The 22,082-nt window shown below is 36.2% G+C and overlaps 1 long non-coding RNA gene across 1 annotated transcript; it reads left to right on the top strand.

Moving 5' to 3' along the window:
* The first annotated feature begins 1,087 nt into the window (after positions 1 to 1,087).
* Positions 1,088 to 20,956, top strand: LOC121147563. The gene is made up of 3 exons (XR_005882407.1): positions 1,088 to 1,180; positions 9,661 to 9,663; positions 20,946 to 20,956. It is a non-coding gene; the product is annotated as an uncharacterized LOC121147563 (long non-coding RNA).
* The last annotated feature ends 1,126 nt before the right edge of the window (positions 20,957 to 22,082 follow it).

Here is a 22,082-nt window from a genome sequence, read left to right as displayed (position 1 = left end):
TTGCCTGGATTGTTTTCAGTTTTCAGTTTTCTTGTCAAGGATTAGTTGACTATACATGTGTGGAATTTCTTCTGGTGTTTCAATTCTGTTCCGTACTAATACCAGACTATTTTGAAAACCACTGCTCTGTAGTATGTCTTGAGGTCTGGAATTGTGATTCCTCCAGCTTGATTTCTATTTTTCAGGATATCTTTTCTATTTTTGAGAATGTTGTTGGGGTTTTGATTGGAACTGCATTGAATCTGTATATTGCTTTTGGTAATATGGTCATTTTGATTATGTTGATTCTGCCAATGCAGGGACTTGGTAAGGTTCTCCATTTTTCAAGTTCTTCTATTTCCGTTTTTAATGTTTTATAGCTTTTGCCAAAGAGGTGTTTCACATATTTAGTTAACTTAATTCCTAGGTATTTAAAATTCCACTCCTATATTTTAAGTTGAACTGTACTTACAATTCTTTTCTCATCCATAGAATTATTTGTGTGCAATAGTTTCATTGATTTGTGTTCATAAATTTGTATCCTGTTACTCTGCCAAGGTCTTTTATGAGTTCCACAGTCTCTTATGAGCTCTCTTGACTGAGTCTTTTGATTCTCCTATGTAGAATCATGTCATCTGCAAATAGAGATAATTTCAATTCCTCATTTCCACTTTGTATTTCTTTAAATGTTTTTTTCTTGTCTAATACCTCTGGCAAGGACTTTGAATACTATGTTGAAGAGTAGCAGTGACAGTGGACATCCCTGTCTAGTTTCAGATTTTAGTTGGAAGGCTTCCAATCTTTTCTCATTTATTATGATGCTGGTATTGGGTTTTTGGTAAACTGCTTTGATTGTGTTGTAGAATGTTCCTTCTATGCCTATCTTGCTTAGGGTTTTTAACATTAAATGGTGTTGGATTTTATCAAATGCCTTCTTTGCATCTATTGGGATGATCTTGTGGTTTTTGTTTTTCAATTTGTTGCTGTGCTGTATCACACTTTTTGATTTGCGGCTGTTAAACCATCCCTGCATGCCTGGGATGAATCCCACCTGGTTCAGGTGAATGATCTGCCTGATGTACTATTGGATTCTGTTGGCTAATATTTTATTCAGGATCATTGCATCTATGCTCATCAAGGATTTTGGTCTGTAGTTCTCTTTTTCTGTTGTTTCTCTATCTGGCTTTGATATTAAGGTGATGTTAGCTTCATAGAAAACAGTTTGGAAGGATTGCGTCTCTTTCTGTTGTTTGAAAAAGCTTGTATAGGATTGGGGTAAGTTCCACTCAAAATGTTTGGTAGAATTTAGCAGCGAAGGCATCTGATCCAGAACTTCTCTTGCTTGGGAGGGCTTTAATTACTGATTCAATCTCAATGCATGTTATTGTTCTATTTAGATTCTTAATTGCTTCCTAATTCAATTTTTTTGGACTGTATGTGTCCAAAAATCTATCCATCTCCTTTAAGTCTTCTGATTTGTTTGCTTATACTTGCTCGTGATAGTTTCTGATGATTCTTTGTATTTTCAAGGTTTCTGTTGCTGTATCTCCTTTCTTGTCTCTGATGCTATTGATATATATTTTCTCCTTCCTTTTTTTTTTTTTTAATTAGTTGGGCTAGTGGGGAGTTTGCTGATTTTTTCAAAGAACCAGCTGTTCGGTTCAATGATCTTATGTATAGTTCTCTTGGTCTCTGTTTAATTTATATCCTCCCTTATTTTGATGATTTCTTTTTTCCTACTAATCTTGGGATTGCTTTGTTGTTTCTCTAGTTCCTTCAGCTGTAAGGTTAGCTGAGTTACTTGATGCTTTTCTACTATCTTGACATAAGCATTGATTGAAGTTTAGTTTCCTCTTAGCCCTGCCTTGTTTGTGTCCTATAAGTTTTAATATGTTGTGTTGATGCCTTCCTTTGATTCAAGGATTTTTGTTTTAATTTCCCCTTTGATTTCCTCTCTAACCTATTGCTCATTTAGTAATATCTTATTCAGTCTCCATGTGTTTACAAGTCTTCCTTGGTGTTTTCACTTCTTGGTCTCTAGCTTCACTCCTTGATAGTCTCTAGTTTCACTCCTTGATGAAAAGATGCATGGTCCGATTTTGACATTATAAATTTACTTAAGCTTGATTTGTGGCCTATAACATGGCCAATTCTCTTTTGTAGGAAAAGATTTGATAAATGTGAAACAGAAAAAAAAAAATAAATCACATCCATATACATCATGCTATTCAACCATAAAGTTTTCAAGAAATCTAAAAAAAACCCTAGATCTTTAAATGAGCAAAAAAAAAAAAAAATGATAAGGAAAGCTGACAACAATAGTAGCAGAAAACAATGGAAACTATGGCAAAAATTAAGTTGTATTTTCAAAGTGGTATAAATAAAATCATAAAAACTCTAAAAGATATTACAAGTGAATATTATTTTAAAAATTAATGCTGTTAATGTTCAATAGTGCTTAAAAATTCTGAATATTGTTTTTAGCAAAATATAAAATGAAAAAATTGGCTTTAAACCCTTAACTTAGTAGCGACATCTACAATCGCTTTCACAATAAAAAAAAACTTTTGAAAACGGAGTATATTAATATATATGAACACGTGCAAATTATATAACCATAAAGATATACACACGCACATCTAATATTTTGTAAGAAATTAAGCTGATAAAATTGCTCATGAATAAGAGGACATAAATTATATTATATTCCAAATGCTAATAAAACAAAGTGGTGATTACACAAATAAATACCCCTAATATCGCTTTTTTTTTTTCAGGAATGTGAATCTGATATAACAATGTAATTCACAAGTTTAAAAATGTCGAAATAAAAAAGTATGGGTTCACCTCTTTATTTTTTTTTAAAGACAACATTAATTCTAAGACAATATACATTAAAATTAACATGCATTAGGAAAAAAATCAAACAAAATTTGAATTTCCTTTATTTGATAAAAAAAAATGTTAGCAGGAGCATTGGTGACTTTATTAACAATAACACTAGGAATAATTTCTTATTAAATGAAATGTGCCCTAACTATTTGTATCCAGAATTTTAAAGGGAGACCTAGCCTGTGACAGCCTGATAGAGTAATGAGACTAGCATTAGCAGGGCAGCAAAATGTATGAACAGAAATAAACTGTTTGTTATTGCACTACCAATAAAGAAACTAGGAAAACAGTTCCATTTGGATAAGACATGCTATTCATTAAATAAAAGTACACAGATTATTGTTTTTTTTTTTTTCTTTTTGTTTCAACCACATTTTCACTGAAACTCTTCAAGGCATTATCTCCTTTCATCCCTTCACTTTTTGGCTCCTTCATACATCCTTTACAGATTTGAGTTGACAAAGACTACACTATCTAGGCATGAACAGTGTATTTTTTTATGATTTACATTATGCATTTGACTATCAAAACAACATTTCGTTAAAGCCTGATTTAAGTGGTCTTTCAATACTGAATTTTAACAGCGTTTATATAAATATCATGTCCACTTTCTACAAGAGTTTTAGTCTATAAGGCTAAAACAGGACTAAGAGAATCACGATTACTGCACTACCTAGTAATAGTGTAAACACATTCACTAAAATGTGTTTTACAATTACATTTGCAAACACTTTGAACTTTAAACTGCCGTGTGATTTGTGGCAAGCCTAAAAGGTCCTACGTAATGATGTTCTTTTTGGGTAATTTATGTAAATATTAAGATGAAATTATTTTTAATGATTGATTTTTTTTTTTTGTAAGATAGAGTGTGAGGGGAAATAAGAAGGTTTGAGATTTCTTCCATCTGCTGATCCAGCCCCCAAAAGGCAGCAACAGTTGCACCAATTCAGGCTAAAGCAAGAGAAGGAATTCTATCTTGACCTTTCATATGGGTAGCAGGTATGTAAGTATTTTGGCAATAATCTGCTACTTGCTGGAAGCATTCACAGACTACTGTGTTGGAGGCTAAAACAGGACTTAATCCCAAACATTATGGTATGAGTTAGGCATCTCATGACCTAATTTTCTATGCCCTCATGCTTACAACCAATATCAAATTATTTCATTCAGTCTAGTTTTACTTACTTTGTCTTGTGCAAAGCTTTGACAGCCTTTACTGATAGACTATTAGTTTAACTACATTATCATAAAACATTTATGAGAATATAATAAAAGTACTCATTTTCAGTTCAGTTCAAATAGGCCCAGATAATTAATTTAAATAATTTATTAACTTAATCATGCCTATAGTTTAAGAATAATGATTGAACAGATGATTTAAAATTAAGTTAAAAGGATCGCAGAAAGTTTTTTAATCATGATAAGAGTCTTGTATTTAGGGATCGGCGCCAGAGTATAGTGGTTAAAATCTTCACCTTTAATGCCCCTGGATCCCATATAAACTCGGGTTCTAATCCTGGAAGCTCCGCTTCCCATCCAGCTCACTGTCTGTGGCCTGGAAAAGCAGTCAAGGATGACCCAAAGCCTTGGGACCCTGCACACATATGGGAGACCCGGAGGAAGCTCATGGCTGCTGGCTTCGGATCGGCTCACCTTCACACATGGCGGCTGCTTGGGGAGTGAATCGTCAGATGGAAGATCTTCCTCTCTGTATATCTATCTTTCCATTAATAATTAATAAATCTTTTTTTTAAAGAGTATGTATTTAAATCAAAGGAGAGAATAAAAATGTTTGTCAACTTTACATCTGTTTTCTCTAATGCGGAAACAAAGGCATGATCTGTTAAAAAGATATTACTATTACTGCCAATACTGTATTCTTTGAAGTCTTTTTTTTCTTTCTTTTTTTTTTATTGCTATTAACATTGTATTATGTGATACAGTTTTATAGGCACTGGGGATTCCCCCCACCCCTCCCACAACCCTCCCCCCATAGTGGATTCCTCCACCTTGCTGCATAACCTCAGTTCAAGTTCAGTTGAGATTCCTTCATTGCAAGCATATACCTAGCATAAAGTCCAGCATCTTATTGTCCAGATAAGTTCAGTGGCTTCTTGGGGAGACCTTCTCTCGTCTCAAGGTAGAGCTAACAGAGTAAAGTTCCGGTCAGTTAAAATCCCCAACAAAACATCAGCATCAATATACAATGTTATGGAATTAATTGACATAGTATTGAGTAAACAATATGTTAAAAATAATGCAAGTTCAATTCTTCAAAACATCTGGGTTGAGACAGTATCAATGACAGGTTCAAAAAGTAACAAACAACCAAAGAAAAATTACAGGCTAAATCAAGGCAAACATGTGGTATCTAACCTTTTGAGATTTGCTCACTTCCCTTAGCATTATAGTTTCCAGTTGGGCCCATTTAGCCACAAAGAACTGCATTTTTTTTTTTTAATAGCTGAGTAGTATTCCATGGAGTAGATGATCCAAAGCTTTCTTATCCAATCTTCTGCTGATGGGCATTTCGGTTGCTTCCATGTTTTTGCAATTACTGATTGTGCTGCTATGAACATAGGGGTGCATGTTGGTTTGTCGTGAAACAGGTGTTTTGGATATATTCCTAGGAGTGCTATTGCTGGGTCATATGGTATGCAGATTTTGAGTTGTTTGAGTGTTCTCCAGACTGATTTCCATAAAGGCTGTACCAATTTGCAGCTCCACCAGCAGTGGAGTAGGGTTCCCTTTTCCCCACATCCTCTCCAACAAGTGTCATTGGTGTTCTTTTTTATGTGGGCCAATCTTGCTGGTGTTAGGTGGTACCTCATCGATGTTTTAATTTGGATTTCCCTTATTGCCAGGGAACTGGATCATTTTTTCATATGTTTGTTTGCCATTTGGGCTTGTTCCTTTGTGAACTGTTTGCCCAATTCCCGTGCCCATTTTTTGAGTGGCTTGTTTGTTTTGTTTTTTTTGGTTGTTTTGGAGTTGTTTGTATATCCTGGAGATTAGCCCACTATCTCCTACATAGAGCGGGAAGATCTTCTCCCACTCTGTGGGTTGCTTTTTTACTTTGCTGATTGTTTCCCTTGCTGTACAGAAGCTTCTTAGTTTGATGAGGTCCCACTTGTTTATTCTGTTCTTAACCGCTATTGCTTTTGGCGTCCTTCTTAGAAAGTCAGGACCTACTCTTAGGTCTTGCAGGGTATTTCCAACAGTTTCTTCCAAGAGTTTGAAGGTTTCTGGATGTAGGTTTAGGTCTTTTATCCATGTAGATTGAATTTTAGTGTATGGTGACAGATGTGAAGTCTTAATCATTCTAAATTCCTTTTCTATGCAATTGAAGTATGAAACTTATACATATTTTCAATTTCCAGGCCAGAAATGAATGAGAGGCCCACACTAAGTGTTTTCTTAAGAGAGAGAAAAACAATGAAGTTTGTGTATGAGAGAGGGATGATAACACAAAGAGATATCAGATTTTTAGTCATTTACAAAATAAGCAATAGGAAAAGCATTACTAGTTATTGTCAGCAGGGCTCTTACTGTTTTTTTTTTTTTCCTGTTATTTTATTTAATTTGTGAATCATCTACTTCTAACCTTTATTTATCCCATTCCAGTGCACCAGAAGAAAAGACACTTTTCCACAACATAAAAAAAAAAAAAGCTGCAAGTATTTAGATGAATTTTTATTATTATACAAGATGAATTGCATCTGAATATCTTGACCAGTTAATATGTGTGTATAAATGTAGGTACTGAGTGATCAAGAAAGCTCTGTTACCCTTTTTCCTCCTTAAGCATTTCATGTCTCAGATGTATGTATCCTATTTTACTTTCTCCTTCTGGTATCAGTGTTGCAAACTCTCAGTATTTCCTGCTACTAAACATACCAGCTGACTCTGCACTGGGTCAGTGCTTATTATTTGGCGTGTAAGCACCTTTCTGAGACATTTTATGAGCTATTAGAAATTAATATATTTGTACAATTGGATTGTTCGATCTCTGCTATTTCTACCATCTTTCTACACTGGGAACAAAATGTACTATGTCTTGATATCTCCATGTGTTGAGTTTAGCAAGGAGGTTTTAATCACATGCTCTATTTTCAACCATCACAGCAGAGTTCAGCAGATTGGAACTCAGTGGGACATTTCTCCAGAATATACATATATAGTGAATACAGGAGTTATATACTCAAACTCTTCCAATGTTTAATTATTACTGGGCAGATAGAATTGGCCTTAAGTGTGTGTCCTCATTAAGCAAAGACAAAAATAGATCTATAAAAAAAAAGTGCACATTTAATTTAATATCTTCGTAAATGTTAAAGCCACGTGAGAAATTGAGTATTTAGCTAATTGAGAATTTCATAAATTTTGTCCATATCCTTTTGAATCAGCCTTTTGAAAACTGTTCCTTTTGAAAATGAAGACAGTTTTAACCTTATCTAGAATTTAAGCATGATTTGCATATAATTCTAGATTACTTTGTGCCTGCTATTTTCATTTCATGAGTAATTAAGGTTAGTGGGACATTTTTTTCTGTTTATCATTTGAATCATCTATTAATGTATGTATTTGGATTTTTATTTTGATTTGTTAATTAAGTAGTACTTTCCAATTTTGTGGAAGGAGTGGAAGTTTCAATATTTCTCTCTTTTTCTAGTTTTTATTTTTATTTGTACTTAAAATAAATTCATTATTGTCAACATATCACAAGTCAAAGTCATCATCTGCCCCAGTATGAACAGAGGCAGTGTTGTCTGGTATAATGTTAACCTGGTTTGAAATGTTGAACTGTTTTTGCTGGGTTAATTAGGTATACTTATAATGAAAAAATCAGCACCTATAGATGCCTACAGATTACAGAAAGTGTCAGCTATGGTAAGACAGATAGAAAATATCTGAACATGATCTCATAGAATTAATAAGATTCATATCCAAGTTATCACAAGCTTGTGATACTTAAACATAAGGATTTCAAACATAAACAAATCATCCTTTCAAACTGCTATGAGTTTTGAAATCAGAGCATGTAACTAAAAACATATTTTTTGACCTATTTAATGTGCCATAGTTTTAATTTAATTATTTTTTTATTAATTGCATTGCATCATGTGACAAAGTGTTATGGGCACTGGGATTCCCCCGACCCCTCCCCGAACCCTTTCCCCTTGGTGGATTTCTCCACCTTGTTGCATTACCACAGTTCAAATTCAGTTGAGGTTCTTTCATTGGAAGTATTTACCAAGCATAAAGACCAGCAGCATATTATCTTAGTTAGTTCAACGATTTCTTGGTGAGACCATCTGTGGTCTGAAGGTAAAGCCAGCAAAGTATCATCCCAATCAATTAAAAGCCCAGATATAACATCAGCAACCATTTACAACATTATGGCATTAATTGACATGGTATTGATTAACAATATGCTAATAGGAAAATGCGGGTTCTTAACTACATCCTGTGACTTCTTCATAGACATTTCGATTTTTGATTTATATTCAACTGGGTTCCATACACCTCAAAATGGCTATAGATTACTATACAACTGTCTCATCTATTTTTATTTTAGTATTTAGCTCTTTATAGTGTTGAAGCATGATTTTGCTAAAGTTAGTTGTTTCTCAGATAGTCTGAACTTGCTTATAACTCTAGCAAGACATGTGTCATCAGTTTAGGTAAAGAACATTTTTTTTTTTGTGGGGGTGTGCAGAGAAATACCCAATACCTCAGTGAGGCGTAACTAATCTTTGTGTCCCACTTAGTGAGGTATAAGTGAATCCACGCTGATCATTTCCTGTCTGATTCTAAGCTTTCCTTGTTGTCTGTCCATTTTCGGTTTTTTGTTTGTTTGTATGTCTGTTCATTTGTTAAAGCTGTTTGTGGACAAAAGTGATTGCCTTTGCCTTAAGACTCTCCTATATGCAAAGTAGCTCCAACAACTGGCATTGGAAATGGAAAACAGTGTACTGGCAGGACTTTAGCCTACAAGCAAAACTAGAAACCAGCATGGAACACAGGTCATGCAGAGCTAGGCTCTTGCACCTACTGGTCTGAGTGAGCAAGGGACGCTAAGCCACAGCATCTAAGGCTGAGGCTGGGACAGGTGAGGGGCTGAGATAAACTGAGTCATAGCAACCACTGGCATGCACGTGTTCTATGGTTGGGAACAGGATAAATTGGGGAGCTAAGAGGACACCCTAACTGGGTTGAGGTTCCCACCAATGGGCACATGGGCTGGAATGGGGGCTGCATTCTGATGAGGAAATGGTTGTAGTCTCCCTTGGCACAAGTGTGGACTGGGACTGGATGCACCAGGCAGGGTCAGACCACAACACTGTCTCTGGTGTCCTGGAGGACCAGGGTAGATGTGGGATGGACTAGGCTAGGTCTGAAGCCCTACTGAGCCATATGTAAGCTATATGTGGGTATGGATGAGCCATGCCTGGGGCTGAAACATCTAACAGAAAGAACCAGATTGGGTTGAAGGCCAGTTAGGAAAATCCACTGTTCCTCCTAGGACAGGAGGTGAACTGAATAGTGCTGGCTCATGGACCCGCTAGTATGTGCAAAATCTGCCATTGGGAAGGGTTCTGATGGAGGAGCCTGGGCAACTCCTCTGGTAGGACAAAGTCCTTGCAGGTAAGCACAAGAAGCATGATAGGAAACAGCCCAGAATAGGCCATGGAAAGTTTCCCACTGGCACACATTTGGCATGGGTTGGGGGCAAACCAGTCTGAGTCAGTTCATGTCATCCACTGGCAAATCCGAGCACCAGAACAGACTGTGTGTCGGGCCAGGTTCAGTTGTGACAAAAAACAGTGCACAATATGAAATGCCAAGGAGAGGTGGCTTCTGCCAGATATGACCACAGCTCCTAACCAGCACACATGAGAACCAGGAAGGGAGGGGGCAGAGCCGACTGGGGAAATATGGGGCGGGGGTGGTTCCCCATGCTGGACAGCTACTCCCACTGGAGAGCATGAGTTCGGATGGGGGCAGACTAGACTAAGCAGGGCTAAAATACCTGTGTGCCTCTTGTGGACTAGATCAGGGAAAAGCCAGGCTGGGCTCATTGTTCTTACTGGTGCAAGCATAAATTAAAGTTGGTGAGGGTTGTTTGGGCTTAGCCATAGTGTCAGCTAGCAGAAGCAGGCACTGGGGCTAATTCTGTCATGTTAAACCACAGAACCACCTGAAGAGTGCATAATCCAGGAGTGAGAGAAACCTGGGAAGGAAATAGTGGGCTCCTCCCACGGGATGTTGGGTTACCATCCCGTGGGAGGGCATGAAACCTGTACAGGGGCTGTGGTGGCTAGACAGAGAGGCACTCAACAATATCAGTGAGGGCTGGATAGTTGAGCTTGTTAGATAGAGCTAAGCTTCAATGCCCACTGACATGTATGAGAATCAAATGGGATGTGGGACATACTTGACTACTCTGCTGCATATACTGGCAAACCAGGGTAGGGGGCGGGCCTGGTGGGGGTTATTGTGGGTCACCATGACTAGGCTGCAGCTCCCACTGGTTTATGTGAGGGCCGAGCATGTGCTGGACAGAACCAGGCGGGACTGCAACACCCATTGATTCCAATGAAAGTAGGGACTGAAAACAGAACCAACCCAGCAATTGCAGCCAGCAGCTGATCAGGGCGATGGACTGTGCCGGGCCCTGTACTTGCTAGAACACACAAGAATCTTGTCTGGGCATACCGCAAAGTTTCTTTGGGGGATCTCCTCAATCAAAATGCTGGACTCAGAACCCTAACCAAGAAAAGACAGAAGACAGAACAAATGAATCAACCACCTTAGCTACATGTTGGCAGTGAAATACTGGGCAAATGGAGACTCTATGCTGGACTGTATCAATCAGTGGATTCTTCAATGACCTCATTATGCTTGGAATGGCAAGATTAGCAACAATTCACAATTTATGAACTATGAAAACCACTTGAGCCAGTATCTCAGAGCATGCCCCACATCAGGGACTTGGGGTGGGTGGGAAACTGGGTGGGACTTCTCCCTCAATATCCCCTGTTTCTTCAGAAACATGAAGGAAAAAATATGGAAACAATAGTCTTACCCCTTTCCTATATCCCTTGAACCTTTTTACCCTAATTAACTATGAAAAGATTGTCAAAAATATAATAAAGAATAAAATTAGAAAAAAAAAAAGACTGCCTTGTCAAAGCAGCAAGATGTCTCAATTGGAGAGACAGACGACAGTTCAACTTGCTTTGAATGGTAGATTGAGGTGAAAACAATATTTATAAAGCTTTTAACAAAAAAGTCTTTATTCAAAAGGCATAAAATGTCTTACTTAGTATTTTTTGGAAAATTTTATTTATTTATAATGTACATGTAATTATAATAATATTTCTCTATATATGATGCATAATATAAAGTTAGATATTGAAATAATTATATAAACATAAGGGCCCAGCGCCGTGGCACTGTGATCAAGGTCCTCGCCTTGCATGCCCAGGATCCCATATGGGTGCTGGTTCTAATCCCGGGAGCCCCACTTCCCATCCAGCTCCCTGCCTGTGGCCTGGAAAAGCAGTAGAGGATGGCCCAAAGCTTTGGGACCCTGCACCTGCGTGGGAGACCCGGAAGAGTCTCCTGGCTTCAGATCTGCATAGCATCTGCAGTTGAGCTCACTTGGGGTTGAATCATCGGACAGAAGATCTTCCTCTCTGTCTCTCCTCTCTGTATATCCGCCTTTCCAATAAAAAAATAATAAAAATAAATCCTTAAAAAAAAACTGCTCTGGAAAATGACTGACCTCAAGTGAACTGATACTTTAGGACTCCTGTAGGATGCAATGTCAATCAATATGATAACATTCTTTCTGCCTTGATGATTGGATTGGATGTGTTTATTTGGGATTGCACAGTGATAAAGCTCAGCTATTTTTTAAATAAGTCACTTTATAGCCAGACTTCATTTTCACAGATTATTTCAGACTGAAAACGTAATGAGACGGATTATCAACACAATGAGAAAATTAAATAAATATTGTAATAACATATCACCATTTAAGCTTTTATTTTTTATGAAAATGATAGCATAAGTATCTGTCATTTTATCATGTACACTTAATGCACAGTGTAATTCAGTTTTTGTGACCATTCATGGAAAATAACCTAATGCATCATATATCTTATATGAAATGCCAAATGTTATTATAAAGTAACCCATTCAAGACTTGATTTACTGCCAAGAGTTGTTTTATTTCACTAATGATATTTGCAATTCACTCTCAAAATTGTGGATTCATAATGTAGTATGATATTTGAATATCCTATGTAAATAATACCTTTAATTTGTGACCTGATGACTCATAAAATCACTAGGTAATATTTACACATGAGCTAGTTAGTTGGGCATAAACTAGCCGATAACTGCTTACCTAAGTCAATCCATAACACAGAGAGAGGCTCTTTATGTGATGTTAGAATAATAGGATCACATGGACTGTGGACTCAAGTCAATTAGCTTCCACTGATACTCGGCTATATGATCTATACAAAAGATAAATGCTGGTTATTCTACAGTAAATGACAAACCCGCAGGCTTACTGACCTCTCTTTTTTGTATAATGATTGCTGGATTTCTCAACTTCTTAAACATTATTCCTGGTTTGTTAGGCATATGCTACTCTGCCCTGAAGGGAATTTTGGGGGCATTTAGAAAACACATAGTGAATTGTATTGATTGGGCAATAATCATTCATATGAATTCTGGCAGCAGTTACCTCTGGTAAAGACATCCATGGAGAGTTAAGCACTGTCCTGTTTTGAATTTTGGATCACAAAATTGTATGCTGAATTAGTGGTGAGTCTCCATTCTGTGTGATTGTGACCAGATTTTGAATTACCTTTGAATGGTGTTTGAATATTTAATCAATTTAAAACAAAGTTTTATGCATTTAACTTAATACAATGTGTATTTTTCTTTTTTTCCCTAAGACATGGACACAAAGTCAGATCCAGACATTCCATTTGATACACTAGGTAAAGACTTAACAAGATGGCTTAAAGTCAAGAAATATCAAGAATTTTGGGCCATCACAAAAACAAAGAGGAGACAAAGGAAGGATATTGGACAAGCAAGTGTATATTATTGTGGTGATTTAGAAAATGAGGACAAGAGTTAAATCCAAAAGCAACATGAAACTAGTGACATAATGAGCTTAAATTGTTGGAAAGTAACAAAATGCATGGCAAAAATCCCTCAAATTCTGTGCTGCACTGACTTATTATATGCTGAGGCTAAACACCACTTCAAATATTATGATTACCTTATGTATGATTTTGTTCTTATTCCTAGGTTACAGAAGAGAGAGAAAAAAAATGAGAAAGGTACAACTTAAAGACAAGATGTAGAATTTTATGTTAACAACAACAACAACAAAAAAGAGGTAAGACTTGGAAGTGATTTTAAATAGCAAAACTGTAAAACGCTCTATTATTGTGAAATAATATGTATTTTCTAAATTAGCTTCAATTGGAGTTCATTTATTGAGTGTTGAGTTATAAGAATGGCTCCAAAGAGAAAAAATCAAGCCTCAGTCGGCAGATAATAGGATAAAGAGTAAAAATGAGAGAAAAAGATGTATTTTCCCAGGTTGTAGAATTTGTAGGAAATAGTGATGACATCAGAGTCTTTCTTACATGCATGTGCGCTTTTTGAAAATAATTCATTTTCTATACTTGATTATAGAACTACATAGACATCATAAATAACATACAAACATTAATTCTGAAAATGTAGATATATGAATGAAAGAAAGTCAGTGGAACAAATGTCATTGGCATACTTTCTGTTATATTGCTCTGGAGAAGGGTATCTTATTCAAGTATTCAAAGTACACTGTCGGGCCCGGTGGCATGGCCTAGCAGCTAAAGTCCTCATCTTGAATGCCTGGGATCCCATTTGGTTGCCGGTTCTGGTCCCAGTAACTCCACTTCCCATCCAGCTCCCTGCTTGTGGCCTGGGAAAGCAGTCGAGGATGGCCCAATGTTTTGGGACCCTGCACCCACATGGGAGACCCAGAAGAGGTTCCTGGTTCCCAGCTTTGGATCGGCACAGCACCTGCCATTGGGCTCAAATAAAAATAAATAATTTTTCTTAAAAAAAGTACACTGTCAAGGGTCAGGCACAGTGGCTTAGTGGCTAAATCCATTATTTGCATGCTCCAGCATCCCATATCGGCACAGGTTGGTGTCCCAGCTGCCCACTTATCTTCCAGCTCCTGGTTTGTGGCCAGGAGGACACAGTACAGGGGTCCACACCCACTTGGGAAGCTCAGAAGAAACTCCTGGTTCTTGGCTTCAGATCTGCTCAGCTTTGACTAGAAAATCAGGGATTAAACAGGCAGATCAAAGATCCTTCTCTCTGTATCTTCCTCTCTTTTTATTAGAAAGGTGAATCTGCCTTTCTAATAAAATAATCATAATAACAATAAAAAAGTGAAACAAACAAAATACACTGGCAAGATTGCTAGTGAAATATACCAGAGCACATGATAGGAACACTGAGCATTGTGAAGTCAGAGTCTTCAACATATCTTAATTTGGTGGTTTAATAATATGCCACCTAATTAACACTGCTGTTTTGTGCAATCTTGCCACAATGGATATTCCAGTTGGGAAGTCTCATGTCAACTGGATGCTATGCTGGTCATGATCATATCGCTGGGTTTGCTTATGTTGTTTGCTATCAGTGATCTACTGATGTTCTAGGCTAACTTCAATTTATTTTCTACAGTTTGCTCATCTTTCAATAGGCAGATCCTCCAGATATTAAGTTGAAGCTATCAGCACAAAACCATAAAGGGAAACTTGCAGTGTGTCTTAAAATCTAATTTTGTAATTAGTATACCATTATTGACACCTTAGTCTATTATCCAAGAATAATGAAACGTCACAATTCCAAGGATTAGGGTCTCCATTCCTTAGCTGTGAGAAACTGAAATGCAATATAATCAAGCACAAACATAAAGATGAGCATAATGAAATATAATTTACAATTTACTATAGTGTACTCCTTCCATTTCAATATTTCTTACTGAAATCTTCACCTTAATCTTATTTCATTTCTTTGACTCTTTTTAAGGCACTATTAATTTTAAGTTCTTGAAGTAGTTTCTACCTGTCACAGATAAATTGTCCATTTTGTCCTATATATTTTATTAGTTTTCTTTTAATATAAATGTTCTTCTGAGAGACAAGTTCTGCATGTTAGACCTTGAAAAAATTGTGTCCTTGAAATGTGACCTAAAAATAACCTATTATTAAGTTCACAATGTCCTACCAACCCTGTGAAACTATTGAAATTATTCAGTCTGATTTAATTGTAATTTTCTGTAGATTATCTCATATGAAAAATTCAGCATATCAGATACTAATCTTGGCTTGGTAATGAAAATCACAGCAGATAAATGAAGAGCACAAGCTCTAGCAATCTGCCCTTCTGGAGTCTGTTTTCATCCCTGATCTGTGGCTTTGACTAGTCACATTTTCTCTGCTAGGCAGATATGCTTTGCCATTGTGCTTTCTCTTTAACTCATGCTTAGTTTTCAAACAGTTCATTAAATAGATGTTCCTATGTGTGTGTAGCAACATTTAAAACAAAAATAATGTCTGAAAGCAATTCTTTCTACCACTCCAACTTTTATTACTGTTAAATGTATTTTAATTTATATTTCCTAAAGAAATAGAAATACAAACATATTATAAATCACTTTTTCATAATTTCTCAATTTTGCATTGATTTTTGGAGGATTAAAATGAATTCTATATAGAAACAACATTTGAGAATTGATGTTATAGCCTTAACATTTGTCAGAAGAAAATAAATTATGAATATTGAAAAACATTCTCAAACCAAACCAAATATTATTCAAAAGATGATGGCACTCGAAATCATTTACAGATCCTACCAAACAATTCTTTGTGCCATTTTCATTTATTTACTAAAATAATACAGTCATAAACAACTGTCTTTTAATATTATTCAATTGCCACTGTAGAGGGTTTTAAAAGGATTAAAAAGATTTTCTGATTTTTTTGCTTATAATTTTTCAAATACCCCTTTAATTTCCTTAGTATTTTCTATTTTTGTGAAATATATCAGTAATTCTGATTTCAAAAAAATGTAGTGCCTCAAGGGATAACAAAACATAAAATACAGTAACATTTTTTTATGAAATCTGTAGCACAAAATATTTGAAATCATATATTCTGAAAAGTGTTTAATAATTTTAATTACCTTTTTAGTTTTTTCAAAACTTACTGTTTTTGTGAAAACAGCATCACAGTTTTTGTTGCTATCAGTCTCACCTCTTCAATTCACATTGCTATCCCACAAACACAGCATCATTCTCAAGTCAAATCTAATAAACAAATAATCAGCATTGATGATCTTTTCCAAGCTCTCTTCTACATCTTGAGATCAGTACAATCTTTTTGAAAAGTAATTATTGACATATTTATAAGTAATTAATTTTTTTCAGTTTTCATTATACTGGACTTGATAATGGGACTTTTTCCATTTCTTATAAAGCTTCAGCTTACAATGAAGTATTTCAAAACTATAATTAAATGATTGTTTATTCAATGAATCAATAAAATATAAGAATTATATGGAAATTAAAAAAAAATAAAACATGCCATGTTAGCTATGTACACTTAGTTATTTCAAATTTGGGGTGTTTTAGAGAATAACAAAGCAAAATATGAAAGAAAAGCAATGTTTTTTGTGAAACCAATAACATAATAGGCTCTGGAATACAGCTGTGTAGATTTTAGATATTTCTCCCTTGGCTTTTTGACTCATTTTTTCAAAAATACTGGGCTTGGATTGTGTACTGCTTTAAGCTCCGGACACCTCAATGAAAATATGAAAAAGAAAATATTCTTTTGAAGATTTCATTACGATTGAAAACAACAACATCTGACTCACAAACAAATAACATTTTTATGGTTCCAGTATCTCATGCTATGACTCAGCTGTTCGTATTCCTTATTGGAGTGCCTGAACTATGATTGGCCCTGCTTCTGATTCAGCAGCTGACTAATTCACATTCTGGCAGGGAATTGTTTATGGTTTTAATACTTGGACCCCTGACACCCAAATGGGAATCCTGTATGGGATTCCTGACTTTGACATCAGCCTGGTCAAACTTTCAATGTCAAATATAAATAGAAGATTTCGCTCTTTGCCTTACTCTCTCTCACTCTCACACACATACCCTCATTCTTGCGCTTACTCTTTCATTCCCAAACAATAGCATGTATAAAAGTCTTAGTCACTAGCAGTATTATTTCTACTGTTTGTTGGAAACTTTGGATATCCTGAAAGGTTAATATCTTTGTTGAATTTCATAATTCAGTTGATGTGAAAGAATACAAATACACATGTGTAGTTAATCCAAGATAACCTGCTGTATGTCAGATAAAGAAGTTCGAGGGCTGATTTCTCAGTGCAATTATGCACCTTTTTAAAAAGTTTGATTTGTATTATTATTATTCTCCTTGGGAAAATAAGCTGCATGTCCCAAGATCCCATATGTTCATGACCTGGCTGTTCCATTTCCCATCCAGATCCCTGTTTGTGGCCTGTGAATACAGCAAGAGGTGGTCCAAAGTCTTGGACCCCTGCAACTACGTGCTAGTGTCAGAAGAAACTCCAGGCTCTTGGCTTCAGATAGGCTCAGCTCTGGCCACTGTGGCCTTTTGGGGAGTGAACCAGCAGATAACTATTGTTTCTCTCTCTCCTCTCTTCATATCAGCCTTTACAACTTGAGAGAGAGGAAGAGAGAGAAAGAGAAAAAGAGAAATCAAAGGAAATAAAGAAAAAGAAAAAAGAAAACATTTAAAAATGAAATAAAATAGCAAAGAAGAATCTTAGATACTTTGGAATAAACCTAACCAAAGACAGGGGAGACCTCTATGAAGGTGACAAAATATTTTAAATTGGAAATAGAAGATGTCATAAAATGATGCAGAAAGTCACCATGTTCCTGTATCAGCAGGATCAACTTTATCATAATGTCCACATTCCCACTTGTAATATACAGATTAACCATGCTCTCTATCAAAATCACAACAACATCCTTCTCAGAAGTAGAAAAAAGGATACAAAAAAACAGTGTGGAAACACAAGAGACCACGAATAGCCAAAAGTATCCTGACGAATAAAAATAAAGCTGAGGAATCCCAATTCAAGACTTAAGATACAATGCAGGGCAGTGATAACCACAGCAACCTGGAACTGGTGCAGAGACAGAGAAGATCAGTGGTGCAGAATGAGAATCCCAGAAGTGAGCTCACACATGTGTAACCACTAATATTCAGACAAGAGAAATGAAAATCGTTCAGGGAACAAAGGTTTCCTCAACAAATGCTATTGGGACAATTGGATATTAGCCTGAGGATTTAACAAAACAAGGTCCTCACATGACATCTAATGTAAAAAGCAATCATAAATTGATCCAGGACTTATATTTGCACCCAGAAATTATCCAATTATCAGAGGAAAACACACAGAACATTCTGCAAGATACCGGCATTGGTAAGATTTTATTAAAAAGTCACCAAAGCACAGGCAGTCAAAGCTAAAATAAACAAATGTGATTATGTCGTTTGAGAAGCTTCTGTACAGTAAAAGAAAGAACCAGCAAGGTGAAAAAGCAACCAATAAATTGGGCAAGGATCTTTTCACACTATAGAACAGACAGAGGAATCATCGGATTTACAAAGGCCTTTGGAAACCCAATGACACCAAACAAATAATTCAGAGAAGAAATGAGTAAAGGAAATGAACAGAACTTTTCAAAAGATAAATTCAAGTAATTACTATGCATATGGAAAAAAAAATAAAGAACTCAGTCTTCTTAGCCATTACAAAAACAAAAAGAAAAAGAATATTGAGGTTCCACTTAACTGCAGTGAGATTAGCCTAAAATAAAAAAATCACACGTGTTTTCATAAATGTGGGTTGAAAGGTATCCAACTTCATTGTTGGTGGGAGTATTGACTAGTGTAGCCACTATGGAAGTCAGGAGGGTTCTAAGACATCTAAAAATTGATCAAACTCATGATGCAGCTATCCCACTGCTAGGAATATAGTCAAAGGAAGTGAATTTGCACACGAAAAAGGGACCTGTAATTGTACATTCACAGTGGCAAAACACACACATAAAGACATGGAAATAACCCAGATGCCCATTGAAAGATGAATGGACAAAAAACTGTGGTATATCTACTTCATGAAACACTACTCAGACATAAAAAAAAAAAAAGAAAGAAACTGTAATTCTATTATTTGCAATAAAATGGTCCCAACTTGAAAACCTTATGGTCAGTGAAATAGACCAACCCCCCAAAACACAAATATGGTCTTTCCGTTAAAGGGCGACTTTCATGCAGACCCTAAGATCAAGAGATACAAAAATAACTGTGTAAGTGTATTTGCCTAAAGGAACCATATAATGTAGATGAGTATACGAGTCACTGCTGATTCATTGCAGTAAGCAGCTCTCCTTCTGAATAAAGGGAGGACTCATAATGAAATTGTTAAATATATCTTGGCAATAGGTCGATGTACTTTCTATCATTATGTAAGCCTACAATATCCACATGTACTTAAATAGATGGACTTGTGACTATTGTAAATGACTATATTACTGTAGTAACGCGCGGGGTATAAAAAGAGTAAGTAGAAGGGAAAATACCTGCTCCTATGGAATCGTTAATAGAAACTGTCAAAATCCTCAAATATGTAAGAAAATAGAAAATAAATTATCAAAAGAACATGCAGGAAGATGAATTAATAAAACCAAATGTATGATTTGATATTGAAAATGTCCCTATCCTTTCATTTTTTTAAATAGATAACAAATATTTCATGATTATTGATTATTACATTTATTACATGTTAGGTATATTGATAATTTCCTGAAAGATTTTACAACAATATATGACATCTGAAAATTAGCAGCAAATAAATCATTATCCTGTACTTGTTTTGTTTTGCTTTCCCCACTATCATTTAGCAAATGAAGGTCAGGAAGTAAAACAGGCATGTTTGTTCTAACTCCTCCCACAGCACATTTGTTGTGTTTTTCCTTGTAACAGGTTTACTTGTGAAAATAATGTTAAAGCTGAAATTTCAGATTTTAGACTATTGTTTCAGAGAGTTATTAATTAGCAACAGCAAATAAAACAGTCTCACAAATGAATTAACATGCTGTATCTGTTGCTTTTGAATATGAAAGGCAAACTTGTTTAAAAAATGTCAAATATTTCCCATTATTATGATAAATATGCAGGATAGGAGGATGACAAGCATCATCAATCAAGTTATGATCTAAAATAAGTACTGTGGACAACCCATGTGTAAGCAAGCAGGGCAGGCAATGCATGTGAGCTAGGAACTTCGATCCTTCTGATAGGAAAATAGTGATTTTTCGGCTCACTAACAGTGCTATGGTTAAGTATAAGTAAGGCCATCAATTTAGTAAAGATTATTGATGGCACACTACTTTGAATTGAAATTCACAACTTTTATGCTCATATCAAATGATCAAGAAAATATCAGTTGACAGTATCTATCCACTTGTCTTATTTATTGCAAAATAAAAGCACTAAATTCAAAACTTGTTTTGATGCTTCAGTTTTTTCCACATACTTAATACCCTTCTACGCAAGAAAATTGACTGCGATTATGACTTTTTACAAAAAATTCCTTATCATTTATTCACTTTTAATATATTGCAATTTAATTCAGGTAGCATTTCTTTTTGGATACAGAATTTTGAACACCAAGCGCCATTGATAATTTTAATTTGAGTTGTGTCATTAAGAATAAAGGTATGTGTCAGGGCAATTTCTTGTCATTTTGAGTTTTACATATCTTCTTCTGTCAGAAATAAAGTTACTTATCTTTCCTTCTTCCTCCCTTCTTTCCTTCTCCCTCCCTTCTTTCCTCCTGTACTTCCTTCATTCCTTCCTCCCTCTCTTCCTAACTTCAATTCTTCTGGATTTTCCACTTGGGTGCAGGGTCCCAAAGACTCTGGGCCATCCTCAACTGCTTTCCCAGGCCACAAGCAGGGAGCTGGATGGGACATGGGATTGGTGGAATTAGAACCGGCACCCATATGAGGGCCAGACAAATTCAAGGCCAGGGCTTTAGCAGCTAGGCTACTGCACCAGGCCCTAATTCATTTCTTCATCTATTCAATACATGTGTGTATGTATACACAAATAGGCACTTACTGTGATTTTTAGTTTTAATGCAGAAGGTTAGTTGAAAGGACTTGTTGTTATTGAGTGAAAGATGGTTTAATACCACATCAAATACTCTACTGTGGCGTACTATCAGAGAAGCATGTATGGTTTGTCAGATTTGCTGAACTATACTACAGAAAACGATATATATGCTAATTTCTCTCTTCTTAAACAAACTTAAATTGTGTGGTAGAAAATAAGAAACAAATTTCATTTATGAAATGGCCATCGTAGATTAGATCCCTAAGCACTCCCACTTACTTTCAAACCTTATCACTTAGTGTCATTTTCAAAAGTCTAATATACTTTCTTTTTTGTGTTTGTAAAGATTTATTTTATTTTTATTGGAAAGCCGGATATACAGAGAGGAGAGACAGAGAGGAAGATCTTCCATCCAATGATTCACTCCCCAAGTGAGCACAACAGCCAATGCTATGCCGATCCGAAGCCAGGAGCCTCTTCCTGGTCTCCCACGCGGGTGCAGGGTCCCAAAGCTTTGGGCCGTCCTCGACTGCTTTCCCGGGCCACAGGCAGGGAGCTGGAAGGGAAGCGGGGCTGCCTGGATAGAACCAGCGCCCATATGGGATCCCGGGTGTGCAAGGCGAGGACCTTAACCACTGTGCCACCGCGCAGGGCCCAAAAGTCTAATTTTCAAAAGCTTGCGATGTGAAAGCTAGGGGTGGGGAAAGTGTTGTGATGCAGTGCAAAACATGTATGATTATTAAAGTGCTCAATAGAGTCCTGGGTACCCCACTTAGAATGCAAAAGTCTTGCTTTGCACCTTTATATGTGGCAAGGATTGAGTGTCGGGCCCCTGGCCCATCATGGCTCAGATTCACTCTGGCTGTGAATTGTAAATAAACAAAAACAAAAGCAGCCAAGCTTTTGGGCTCAACTTGGTGTTTAATT

This window comes from Ochotona curzoniae, unplaced genomic scaffold (assembly GCF_017591425.1).
Source record: "Ochotona curzoniae isolate NIBS_2020 unplaced genomic scaffold, NIBS_Ocur_1.0 scaffold_4506, whole genome shotgun sequence".
Classification (NCBI taxonomy): Eukaryota; Metazoa; Chordata; class Mammalia; order Lagomorpha; family Ochotonidae; genus Ochotona; species Ochotona curzoniae.
Note: the sequence above shows the minus strand (reverse complement) of the source record. Positions and strands in the feature narration are given on the sequence as shown.